Below are 11560 nucleotides of genomic sequence, written 5' to 3'. Positions count from 1 at the left end.
ATCTCCTGGCCCAGATGGTATTACTAGCGAATTTTATAAAACATTTTCGCCTTGCCTAATGCCTGTTTTGATGGAAGTATTCCAAGCATCTTATGATGTGGGTTTCCTGCCTCCCACTTTCTATTCAGGCCACACAATATTAATACCCAAAAGCAAAGATACTAATCGGTTGAAAACTGTTGAAGGATATCGTCCAATTTCCCTCTGTAATGTTGATTACAAAATTTTTGCCAAGGTCCTTTGTTCTCGTTTGCACCTGGTTATCATGGACTTGATAGGTTCGCATCAGGTGTGTGGTATCAGAGGGCGCAGTATTCAAACACACATCCATATTGCACGTTCAGTAATCGAGACAGTATCAGATGAGACAGGCCAAGTAGCTCTGATTCAAATTGACCTGGCGAAGGCGTTTGATAAAGTTCGGCACAATTTCTTGTTCGCGGTCTTGGAGAATGCAAACATTGGTGACGTTTTGCTCAAAGGCATAAGGCTGTGCTATATGAACTCGTATACAAGACTAATTGTTAATCAGGAGCTAACGAAACCAATACCACTGGAATCATCTGTTCGTCAAGGATGTCCACTGTCTCCACTGTTGTTTGGCTTATATCTGGAACCCCTCTGTCTCAGTGTAATTAACAGTGCAGCCATCCGTGGTTTCTCTCTGGCTCAATGTGAAGTTAAGATTTTAGCTTACGCGGACGATATCGCCCTCTTTTGTTCTGACGAAAAGAGTGTACTTGAACACTTGGCTGAACAGTTCTGCGATGTATCAGGCGCGGCCCTTAATTTCGATAAATCCAAAGGTTTTTGGTTGGGACACTGGGGCACTAGACCAAGCCAGTTTGGAGGCATATGCTGGGACTGTAGTCCTCTTCAGTACCTAGGGGTTCCGCTGCACCAAGATCGTAACAGCGCAGCCTACTGGGATTCACAAATCGTGCCTATGCGGCGACAAACGCAGGCTTGGATGGGTAGGGAACTCTCAGTGTTTGCTAGGGCACAGGTCTATAACATATTTTTGTTTGCAAAGCTTGCGTATGTCCTTCAAGTCCTGCATTGTGCGAGGAGCAAAGTACAAGTTATACACAGAATATTTGCAACATTTGTGTGGCGCTCTCAATGGGAGCCCATGCGGCGTGACAACTTGTTTCTTCCCTTAGAGTCTGGTGGAGTTTGCCTTGTTCACTTGTTTGTGCATCAACTTGTCTCCCGTTTTTTCTTTTTCAAATCGGCAAACCATCCGTTTCTTGTAACTGTGCTCATAAGGCGCCTTAGTCCACATTTGCCTTACTTATTCGCACCAACTGGGCAGGCTCGTCAGGGGCATTTATGGATACTCCTTAAGGAGGTTGCTGACACTTTCAATTTTCTCACTGTGCGTTTCTCTGTAGATTACCTGTATAGCCTCTCGAGAAAGCAGATGACCCAGGCTCTCACTGAGTCTGTTCCCTACACCGTTGTATCGGCAGCCTTATCTGGGGTTTTTGGACACCACTGTTCTAAAGCGTGTTAGCCAAATGTGCATTCAGGCAGCTGCAAAAACCTTCATTTTCAAATTACATACAGCGACGTTGCCTGTCAAGACATTTCTTCACAATAAGGAGATGTTTGTGCCCTGGTCGGTAAATTGTCGTCTCTGTAACGTGCCTGAGACAATTGAGCATTGCTTTATTCTGTGCCGTGATGCTATGTGTTTTTGGGACATACTACAAAGAACTCTTAAAAAGGACATTGAAATTACGCCTTATACAATTAGATTTTTGCCTCCTGACAAAAACTCTGTCGTGCCTTACGATCTATTTGTGTTGATGGGACTGTTCAGCCTTTGGAAAAGCCGCATGATCGACAGGCATGCAGAGCCACCAAGATCGTCCAAATCCGTGTTTCGGGAGCAGTGTGCTTTGGTGAGAAGTGTATATGCTGCACGTGAAGAACCTCCAAACTGGATGCCGTATCTAGACGCATGTGTATGTCTCCCAGACTTTTGATGTTCTAATGATTGTGCATTGTCGGGCTGAGGATATGACGGGCTCGTATTAAGCAGCCCGGTAACTTTAGACATGGACATGTTTAAGTAAGTGGAGTTGTTCCTTTTTACGGAAGTTTTTCCATGCAATAAAGAAAAAAAAATTCTCGGCGTGGCCTAGTGGTTAGCGTGCTGAGCTACGGGTTAGTATGTGCCTAGGAACTGAGTTCGAAGCGCGTTTGGTGCTGTCATTTTTTTTTCTTTATTTTACTCAGTTTTTAGGTTTTTTTTATGGACCTAACTTGTTTCGTTACTTTTTACTATTTAATTTCTATCCCACGCCTTTTTTTCTCCGGGCGAACAGTGCCGCCAGTGCAAAGCGTCAGTATGCCGCGTTCCAGTGCGCCCAGTTTCCAGCGTCATACTGGGACCATAATCAGGTATGGCGCTGGGGCGCTGGGACCAGTGGCACTGGTTTTTGCAATAGGGACGACCGGTAGCTGGAGGACGTAACTACTTTGTACTGTACCTAATCAATATGCATGATATATTAGAGGCAGGAATTTGGGGATTGATAAATGGTAAATAAGCGAGCAAAGACTACATGCACGCAGCCCTTGATGGCGGAGCTTAAGTGTACTCACAGCTGTTGTTCACAAAGTAGACTAGTCATTGTCATAGGTACATCATTACAAAGTTTAATTAATTTTGAAATTCTTTCAAAATATAGTAGAGTGCAAGCAGTAAACGAACCAAGAAGGCAGGCGCCATGAAGCATCGCCTTGTACTAAGCTTGTACGGAAGCTTACACTAACTGGACTCTGGCATTTCAAACTCTACCTATGTCTACATTCCTCTCATGACTAACTTGGGCAACGATATGAGATAGACTCTAAACCATGTGGGGCTATCTTGATATGGAATGGTGTGCATTGTTGTATGTTCTGAAGCTGCACATGGAATATGCGTAATCTCCCTCGTGGAGGGATCCGTTTAATTTAAACCACCGACGTTGCACAGAACCAGGGTATATTTGCTTTTTGTTCCCATAAAAATTCTCTAGCACTGCAAGAATTTGACCGATGATCTTGGGGTCAGCTAGCAGCCGAACGCCAAAGCTACAGAGCCACCGCTGCGGCTACATGTGCTTCCCCTAGAGAAAAATCCCATATCGCGACAAACGGGATTGAACCGCTCCTGTATTATCCCGTATAAATTTCATTCCGGTGTGACCAGTCCTGTACGAAGCTTACTCGGGTTTATTTCGGACAGGTCATGTCCGGCATGAGTTTGAATCCGGACGGTACGGTCCGGTATAGAGTTAATACAGGGCGGACCATTTCCATTATGCATCTCATACATGACATCCCAGTCCGGTATGGATATGAAATGGCGGACCAGTCCTGTATTGACCTCATACACAAGACAGGCCACGTCAGGTTTAACAGAAACCGGACAAACCCGATATGAATGAAACTGACACGGGACAGAGTATTTTCGCTTCTCAACACAATTCGGGCGGATCGTGAAGCTCAACCAGGATGACCACGTCGGAACATGTCTTTGTGCTAAATAAACATGAAACCATACATATTATACGTTACAACTTTTCTGTATATGTGGAGTACGCGTTTTTTCTCAAATACCTAGAAGATAAGAAGATGGGTGCGCTAGCAAGTACACAAACGCATCGCGTTTTGCTTTTGCGTGTGCAACAGTCGCTACAGCTTGTACGAACTTGCGGTGCATCTTCATATCTGCGACTGAAGATCTGCCACCTTCAACGCGAAAGTGCAAGCAAGAACGTAGTGTTTCGTTAGCGAGGATGAAATACGCTCGAGAATAAATGAAACATATCGCTGACAATCGAAATATGCACAGGTCAGCCGGACATTGGGAGTCGCTTCCTCGAGTGTTTACGTACGCAAAACACTTGGTCAGAAGTAAGTTCATTGATGTAGCGGCTCCGCTGGCAGCAGGTGAAGCTAAAACAAGTAGTATTACAAGAGTTGGTGCACCGCATATATCTATATGTAGCAAAATTGCGCGCGTTCGAAGACGATGACAAAACACATAAGCACTAGTAAATTGTGACATCCCGAGGTTTGTCTGCAAGAAAGCGATACATTGTAAAGATGCGGGACACGGATAACCCTGCGTGATAGCCCGGAAAAAGATTCAGCGTGTTTGAATGGCGATCGTTCAATTACAACCACAAATTCTACAGGCTACAAAAATACACAAACTACGAAAGAGCAGCGTAGACTACATAAGCAGAAATATAACCGCTGCCTCCGTATGCTTCCGTGGTGTAGGGGTTAAAGTGCGTGCTTGCTGACCGAGAAGACCGAAGTCTAAAAAACGCGCAAATTTTTTTCTTTTCCATTTTTCTGTCTTTTTATTCTTTTTTTTTCGTTTTCAAATATTATTGTATTATTCTGTAGCTCTGCATGATTTCTGCAGCCTGGCGTCCAGTTTTTCTTGTGAAACAAAGGCCGCGGACTATACAGGAATTTTTGAAATGAGAGCTCCGCGCGGTTTAATTTCGGTTAAGCCTGTATCAATTAACCAGAAACCGGACGAACGTGTCATTTCCGGAACTGATACCGGGCAGAGTTTTTCCACTTCTGAACAGAAGCCGGGCCGATCGATGAAACGCAACCAGAATGACCATGCCAGACACGCCAGCGCACTAAATAAGCATGATACCAAACATATAGAACTATTCTCTATACGAAGACACGCATTGTTTCACAAATACCTCGAAAATACGAAGCCGTTGAAGTGTGCACTAGGAAGCATGTACGTTCGTCGCGTTGCTTTTGGGCGTGCAACAGTCACTGCAGCTCGTACGATCTTGCGGTGCGTCTTCATATCTGCGACTGAAGATCTGCCACCTTCAACACGAAAGTGGAAGCACGAACGTATCGTTTCGCTAGCAATGACAAAAAACTGCTCGATATAAAATAAACAAACATCGCTGACCATCGAAAGACGCGCAGATAGCCGCGCACCGGGCGACGCGTTCTCGAATGTTTACGTATTGAGACCGCTCATTGGAAGTGTATTCATTGACGTCGCGGCTCCACTCGTAGCACGTCAAGCTGAAACGCCCTGTATTAAAAGTATTTAGTGCACCGGATATCTCTGTATGTAGGAAAACTTACAAGCGTTCGTAGACGATGAAAAACACATCAGCACTAGTAAATTATATCTTGAGGTTTGCCTGCAACAAAGCGACGCATTATAAAAATACGAGACATTTGTAAACCATCGTGATAGCCTGGAAAAAGATTCAGCGTGTTTAAAGGGCGATCAGTGAATTACGGCCATCAACCCTACAGCGAAAAAAATATACGAAGTACGAAAAAGGAAAATTAGCTACACATACTGAATAACAACCATTGTAACTCTAAGCCACTGTATACAGAGTAGTGAAGAAGACGAAGACGCTGTTCAAAGCGGTTGCGTTTCGCGATGTTCTCAACTCAAAGGCTTCAATCGGCCTCTGGACGAGGTACTGCTCAGGCTAATGCTAGCAGCAATGAATACCGGATTGTTTTGCCCCGTCTCCCAACAGGTAAGCTGGTCGCTGACTCCGTTTTCTTGCATGCGGACCTTGCCCGACGCCCGTACCGGGCACAAGACTTCAGAGACTCCCGTCAGAATGTTGTGGACCTCAAGGAAATTAGTTCAATTGGCCAATTTCAAATGTCTCATGTATGGATGGTCACCTGCAAGTCTGCACAATCGAAAGAGAAATTGGTGGCTTGCGGTGATCTTGTCGTTAAGAGCCGCCGTTGTGTCGTTGTGGACCCAGAACCAAAACGTGGTGAAATTGAATCTTCTGTGGCTTCCCGAACGCTTGGAAGATGCCTTCTTACGTGAGGCACTACAGGCGTACGGGAAGGTGACTTCCATTTCGACGGAAAATTTTAAAGTGGCGGATATGGAAGATTTGAGAACGCTGAACCGGGATGATGTTGTGTCTCTCGCTGAAGGAGTCGGCGTTGGCGACGTCCCGCATGCACTGACTATTTGTGGTATACAGAGCCTTGTTTTAATACCAGGGAGGCCACCGCTCTGCCTCCGATGCACCCGTGTTGACCACATCCGTAGGCACTGCCGTACTCCGCATTGTGACGACTGCCGACGGTTCGGTCACACCGTAGAAGAGTGCATCGTTACCTATGCGTACAAGTTGCGGCATTGTGTGCGGCCACCGGAAGACGTCATACAAGAGCATATTATGGACGCCACAGAAGTGCTTGACGCGGCTGGTGTCCTCTCAGTTGCTACTGTGGACACGGCTACCACAGCTAATACAACGGTTGTTCCTCAAGGTGACTCCAAGGAAAGTAAGACGCTGCTTCGATATGAGACGCCGAATCCGGCACATGATAAGGAGCCTGCCACCTGTTCTAATGCTGCCAAAGATACCGCCCCGGTTACTCCAGCCACGGAGGTCAACGCCGAGGAAGAGCTTGCAGGTCAGCCCACTCTACCTGCAGCTGAGGCCGTCCCTCTTGTTGAAGAGCATCTTCATCAGCGCAAGAGAAAATGCGCATCTGACGCGAGTGAAAATGATGATCTGGTAAGCGTGAAGCATCGCCGCCGCCGGCGCACGTCAAAACACAAGGGGAAGTGCCAACGTTCGCGTTCCCGCAGTCGTGGTGGAGGTCCGGAGGCGACGTCGCCGTCTCCGGAGAGACAAATGCAAGCCTAGTTAGTCCTTGTGTGGTCACCATGGCGACCTCTGAGGAGCTAGTGTTTGCAACGCTGAATGTGCGTGTGTGTTGTGTATCTTCTCTTGTGTTTGTGTTTGTTGCGCCACATTTCTGAATACGATGCAGCACCAACTTGCCCCTCAAGCCGTTATTTTGGAACGTGGGAGGCTTTAGGTCTCATCAGAAGCAGGTGCAACTTCGTCGACTTTTCAGCAGCAGGCGGCTTGATTTTGTCGCCGTCCAGGAAACGAAGATTGAGTGAGCAGGACACAGAGAGGGCACTAGGACCCTTTTTGTCTGATTACAATGTTATTGTGACGCATGCTATTGGTTTTTCGGCGGGTAGCTTCCTATTTCTGCGAAGGGCTCTCCCTTATTCTGGGTTATCTTACTATACTGACTCTGATGGGCGGCTAATGAGTTGTGATTTTTTGCTCCACGGGAAGCCATGAAGACTTATCAACATTTATGCTTTTAATAGTGCAGCTGAGCGTGTTGATACGTTTGAAGCCTTGACTAACCTCCTAGATTGTGATAAGAATGTTGTGCTAATGGGAGACTAATTGTGTATGTTGCATGAATTATCGTGCTGGGCCTAGTGTACACAGATACAGAAGTGGCGAAGTGTTGTCGCGTGTTATAGATGATTCAGGACTCATTGATACAGGGGCCTCATGTCATGCAACTACACTATTCACGCATATCCAGGGGAGGTCCCACGCGCGCCTAGACAAGATTTCTGTTTCTTCCACGCTGATTTCCCGTGATTTGTTGTGTGAAACTGTAGCGGTTTCGTTTTCAGATCATTGTGTGGTGGTTTCTCGGCTCGGGAGAACTTACTGTTCAAAATTTAGGCCGCAATGGGAGCTTTAGAAGCTAAATTCTTCACTTGTAAATGATCAGGCGTTTGCCTTTCGGATACGCTCCCAGCTACAAGTGTGTTTGACAGGTGCCATGCCAATATTTGCTGCATGGGAGCTGTTTAAACAGGAGGTGCGGATATATCTATTGAAATTGCGTCTGTTAGGTCATTTTACAGGAAATTACAAGAGAGGACATTGCATAAGAGTTTGTATTACCTCTATGAATTAGAATGTGAGGCACCTGGAGTATATTTAGACGAAATTGCTAGGGTAAAGTGTGACTTACAAAAACAGGACGCTGCAAGATACATGGGGCGCCCGAGTTCCATCTCGTACAAATCGTGCATTGCACCCTGAAACCCCTACGCGACAAGCTCTATTTGATGAGCACCGTAATGCTACGGCCAAATTGATACCGGGAATGATGTCCAATGGCACCCTAGTAAAGAAAACGTGTGACAAATCTCTGTGTTTGTGAGCTATTACACGACACTGTTCAGTGACGCTTCTGGTACTTCTAATTCGGATCTACTAGCTAACTTTAAAGCTCTTATAACGCCTTTATCAGATGAAGACTGTGCTCTTATCAATGGCCCTTTCACGTTGGAAGAAATAGAGCACGCACTTGACCAATTACCCCTCTCCAAAACATTTGGCCCTGATGGCATATCGTGCGGGTTTTACAAAACTTTTCAACTTTTGCTGAGCCCTATCTTGCTGCAGATCTTCGCTTTAGGTTTCGATGTGGGGTTCCTTCCTCAGTCCTTTACTAGGAAACACACAGTCTTAATTCCAAAGAGTACGGATAAAGAAAAATTGCTCTCAGTCGATGGCTATAGGCCAATCACGTTGGCAAATGCGGACTACAAAATTTTTGCAAAAGTTCTATCGAATCGTTTACAGTATGCCATGACGGTTCTCATTGGCCCTCATCAGACGTGTGGCTTGAGTGGACACTCCATACAAAAAACATGCATATTGCACGTACAATTATCGAATATTACTTTGGCTTTTATGAGCAGCTTGCTCTACCCCAGATTGACCTTGCGAAGGCATTTGATCGTGTCGGCATTCGTTTCTATTTTCTCTTCTCGAGCGTGCAAATGATGAATCAACTGTACTGAAAGGGGTGCAACTTTGTTACGACAACTGTTCCACTCGCTTGATTGTTAACGGTGATCTCTCAAAGCCTGTGCCAATTCGATCGTCCGTGAAGCAGGGTTAACCTATGTCACTGCTGCTCTTTGCCCTCTACCTAGAACCACTTTGTTTGAGTGTACTGCAACACCACAGTATCCATGGTTATGTTGCCTTCAGTAACAAAGTGAAAGGGCTTGCGTACGCCGACGATTTGGCGTTTTTCTGCACAGACAAACCCAGCATTGACAAAATTATAACCATCATTGAGCTGTTTGGGATTGTATCTGGCGCTCAAATGAATAAGTCTAAGAGTTCGGATCTATGGTTCGGTTCATGGGGAGCAATGCCGACTTATTATGCTGGAATTGAATGGTGTCGTGTTCCCCCTAAATACCTTCGATTCCCCTTCATGCATTCAAGTTTAGTGGACGTTACCGGAAAGAGCGGGTCACGGCACTCAAAAGCTATGCTCAGACTTTTGTTCCGCACCGCCTATCAATTTTAGTCGAGCACAGGCATGTAACATGTTTCTGGCTACAAAACTTTGTTCTTTTACAGGTACTCCATTGCGCGAGGAATTACATCCACAGGTTTCACAGAACGTTTGCGACGCTCATATGGTCGTCCAGTTTTGAGCCTATGAGGCGCGATAACTTATTCAGGCCTGTTTGTGCTGGCGGACTAGGTTTGACACATCTCTATATCAGACAGTTAGAAGCTCGTTGCTTCTTTTTCCGTAATAGCTCCCATCCAATTACCAGAGCATCCCTGCACACTAATCTAGTGAACCTTCTTCCAAACTTAGTGGTCTCTTGGTTTGGTTTTATGTGGTTTCATGAAAGAAATTTACGATTCAGTGCGTTTTCTGGCGGTTTGCTTTTCTTATGAGTACTTATTCTCTGTTTCACGGAAAAATATAAGCCATAATTTCATATCTATGTTGTTCCCGCCTCCCTTAAATCGTTCACTCAATTCCAATAATATGGAGCATGATGTGTTAAAAAGGGTGCGCAAAATGCTGATCTCGCCTTCTACTGAAACATTTTTCTTTAAACTTCATACCAAGGTTTTGCCTTTTAAAGTGTGGCTTCAGAAAAAAATATTTTCGTTTCTTCTGTTAATTGCCGGTTATGTGATACACCTAAAACCATCGAACACTGGTTTATTGCCTGCAAAGATGCAATATTATTTTGGGACGTTCTGTAAAGAACATTGAAGAAAGGCTTTATTTTGAATTGCCACCATGTGCGTTATTTGATAACCACCGAACATGACCACGAATCCTTTGACATGAACTTCCTCCATGGACTGCACAGCCCATGGAAAACTCGTATGTTGGACCGGAATGCTGAACCTCTAATCTCCCCCGCTACTCATTTTGGTCAGATGGTACACCAGCTTAGAGACACTTACGAAGATAGTGACCATCAACCTGACTGGCTGCCATTTTTGATGTGTTGTCTTTACTTGCCACCGTTTTAGTGAAGTTGTGCTAAGTCGTATTTTAGTTGAGTGGTGTTGTGTTGTATGTTCCAATTGGACGTTTCGCCCACAGGCTGATTACTCTGTAAATAATGTTTATAACTCTACGCTGAATTTAAAAGCATGTAATAAACACCATGCTGAAAAAAAAAAGAGTAGTGGTTAAGGTGCCCGTCTAAAGACCATGAGGGCCGAGGTTCGATTCCATAATTGGTAATAAAAGTTTTTTATTTTATTTATTATTTTCTATGTAGTCGTATTATTTTGTATTGTTTCATGCTTTTTCCACCCTGGCGACGCGTTTCTTTCCGGAAGCGAGGGCCGTCAACCATACAGGCCATTCCGCGCTGTTTCATTCCGGACTTTCCAAGGCAGTACAGGAATTTCCTGAAACAGCCAACAATCCTGTATCCCAGATTCTGTACAGTAAACCTGTATGCGATTTCCTGTACAAAAGTTATAAGGATTTTTCAGTAGGGTCCTGTTTAGACGGTTGGGATTACTTGGCACGAGTTCTCGTATTATGTCACACCAGCCGGACCATGATGATTAGTTTGTGCGTGTGACAACGCTCAAATGCCCCCTGATCTTCCCAAAGACCCTTTTCCTTTTTACAGGGTGGCACGAGTCATAACTTCCCGCAAAATTACTGCCCCAGTCAAGGAGAGCAAAAGGCTATGATGGAAGTTTGTTAGCTTGTTGGCATATCATATTATGTTCGTAAATCATTGTAGTTAGTAAACTGGGGCCGAAATATGTGGGAGGAACATATAAACTGGGTTAAACCCCTTTACTGGATTGCTCGTGTCCCTCCCACCTAGTCATGTCCCTGTTGGCAAGGTACAGTTTTTCTAACAAAAGGAAGACGATTGCTTGAAACGTAGTCCTTAAGGGCTAAAATTTTTATAAAAGAGCAAAATATATAGTGTCATATTCGTAGCAATGAGAGCTGGTGCGTCAAAATTGTTGCAAACAGACCGCGCCTACTCAGTGGTAAAAAAGGGGGATTTTGTGTAAAACTGCGAAACAAGGCAGTAAAGCGTGCAATGCCCACTGTATGCAGACATTGAAGAAAACAATGAGTAAACACTGGCACAACGGGGCCACAAATCGGCGAAAACATAACTCGGTGGTGCATATTATTTTACACGGGTGATAAGAGGACGTTTCCGGTAACAAAAAACTAAATTGATGGCCCCTACGGTTTCCACGTGTGAATGTACGTAATAGTTTTTTGAACACTCAGAAGGGTAAAAAGGCAGGACATCTATGAAGTCTCTTAAGTGGTGCATGTGAGAAATGGCACAACAATTAAGGCGAAAGCCTTTAATGACTCATCACTGTCGTCAGCAAAAGTGTCACGCTTTAGCGGTTGCTGT

General features: G+C 44.9%; 1 pseudogene; it reads left to right on the top strand.

Annotated features, from left to right (window-relative positions):
- Positions 1-2502: 2502 nt before the first annotated feature.
- On the top strand, positions 2503-8564 carry LOC146170807 (uncharacterized; annotated as a pseudogene).
- The last annotated feature ends 2996 nt before the right edge of the window (positions 8565-11560 follow it).

The sequence above is a fragment of the Amblyomma maculatum genome, unplaced genomic scaffold, assembly GCF_055883805.1.
Source record: "Amblyomma maculatum isolate TAMU_Amacu unplaced genomic scaffold, ASM5588380v1 scaffold_41, whole genome shotgun sequence".
Lineage (NCBI taxonomy): Eukaryota > Metazoa > Arthropoda > Arachnida > Ixodida > Ixodidae > Amblyomma > Amblyomma maculatum.
Note: the sequence above shows the minus strand (reverse complement) of the source record. Positions and strands in the feature narration are given on the sequence as shown.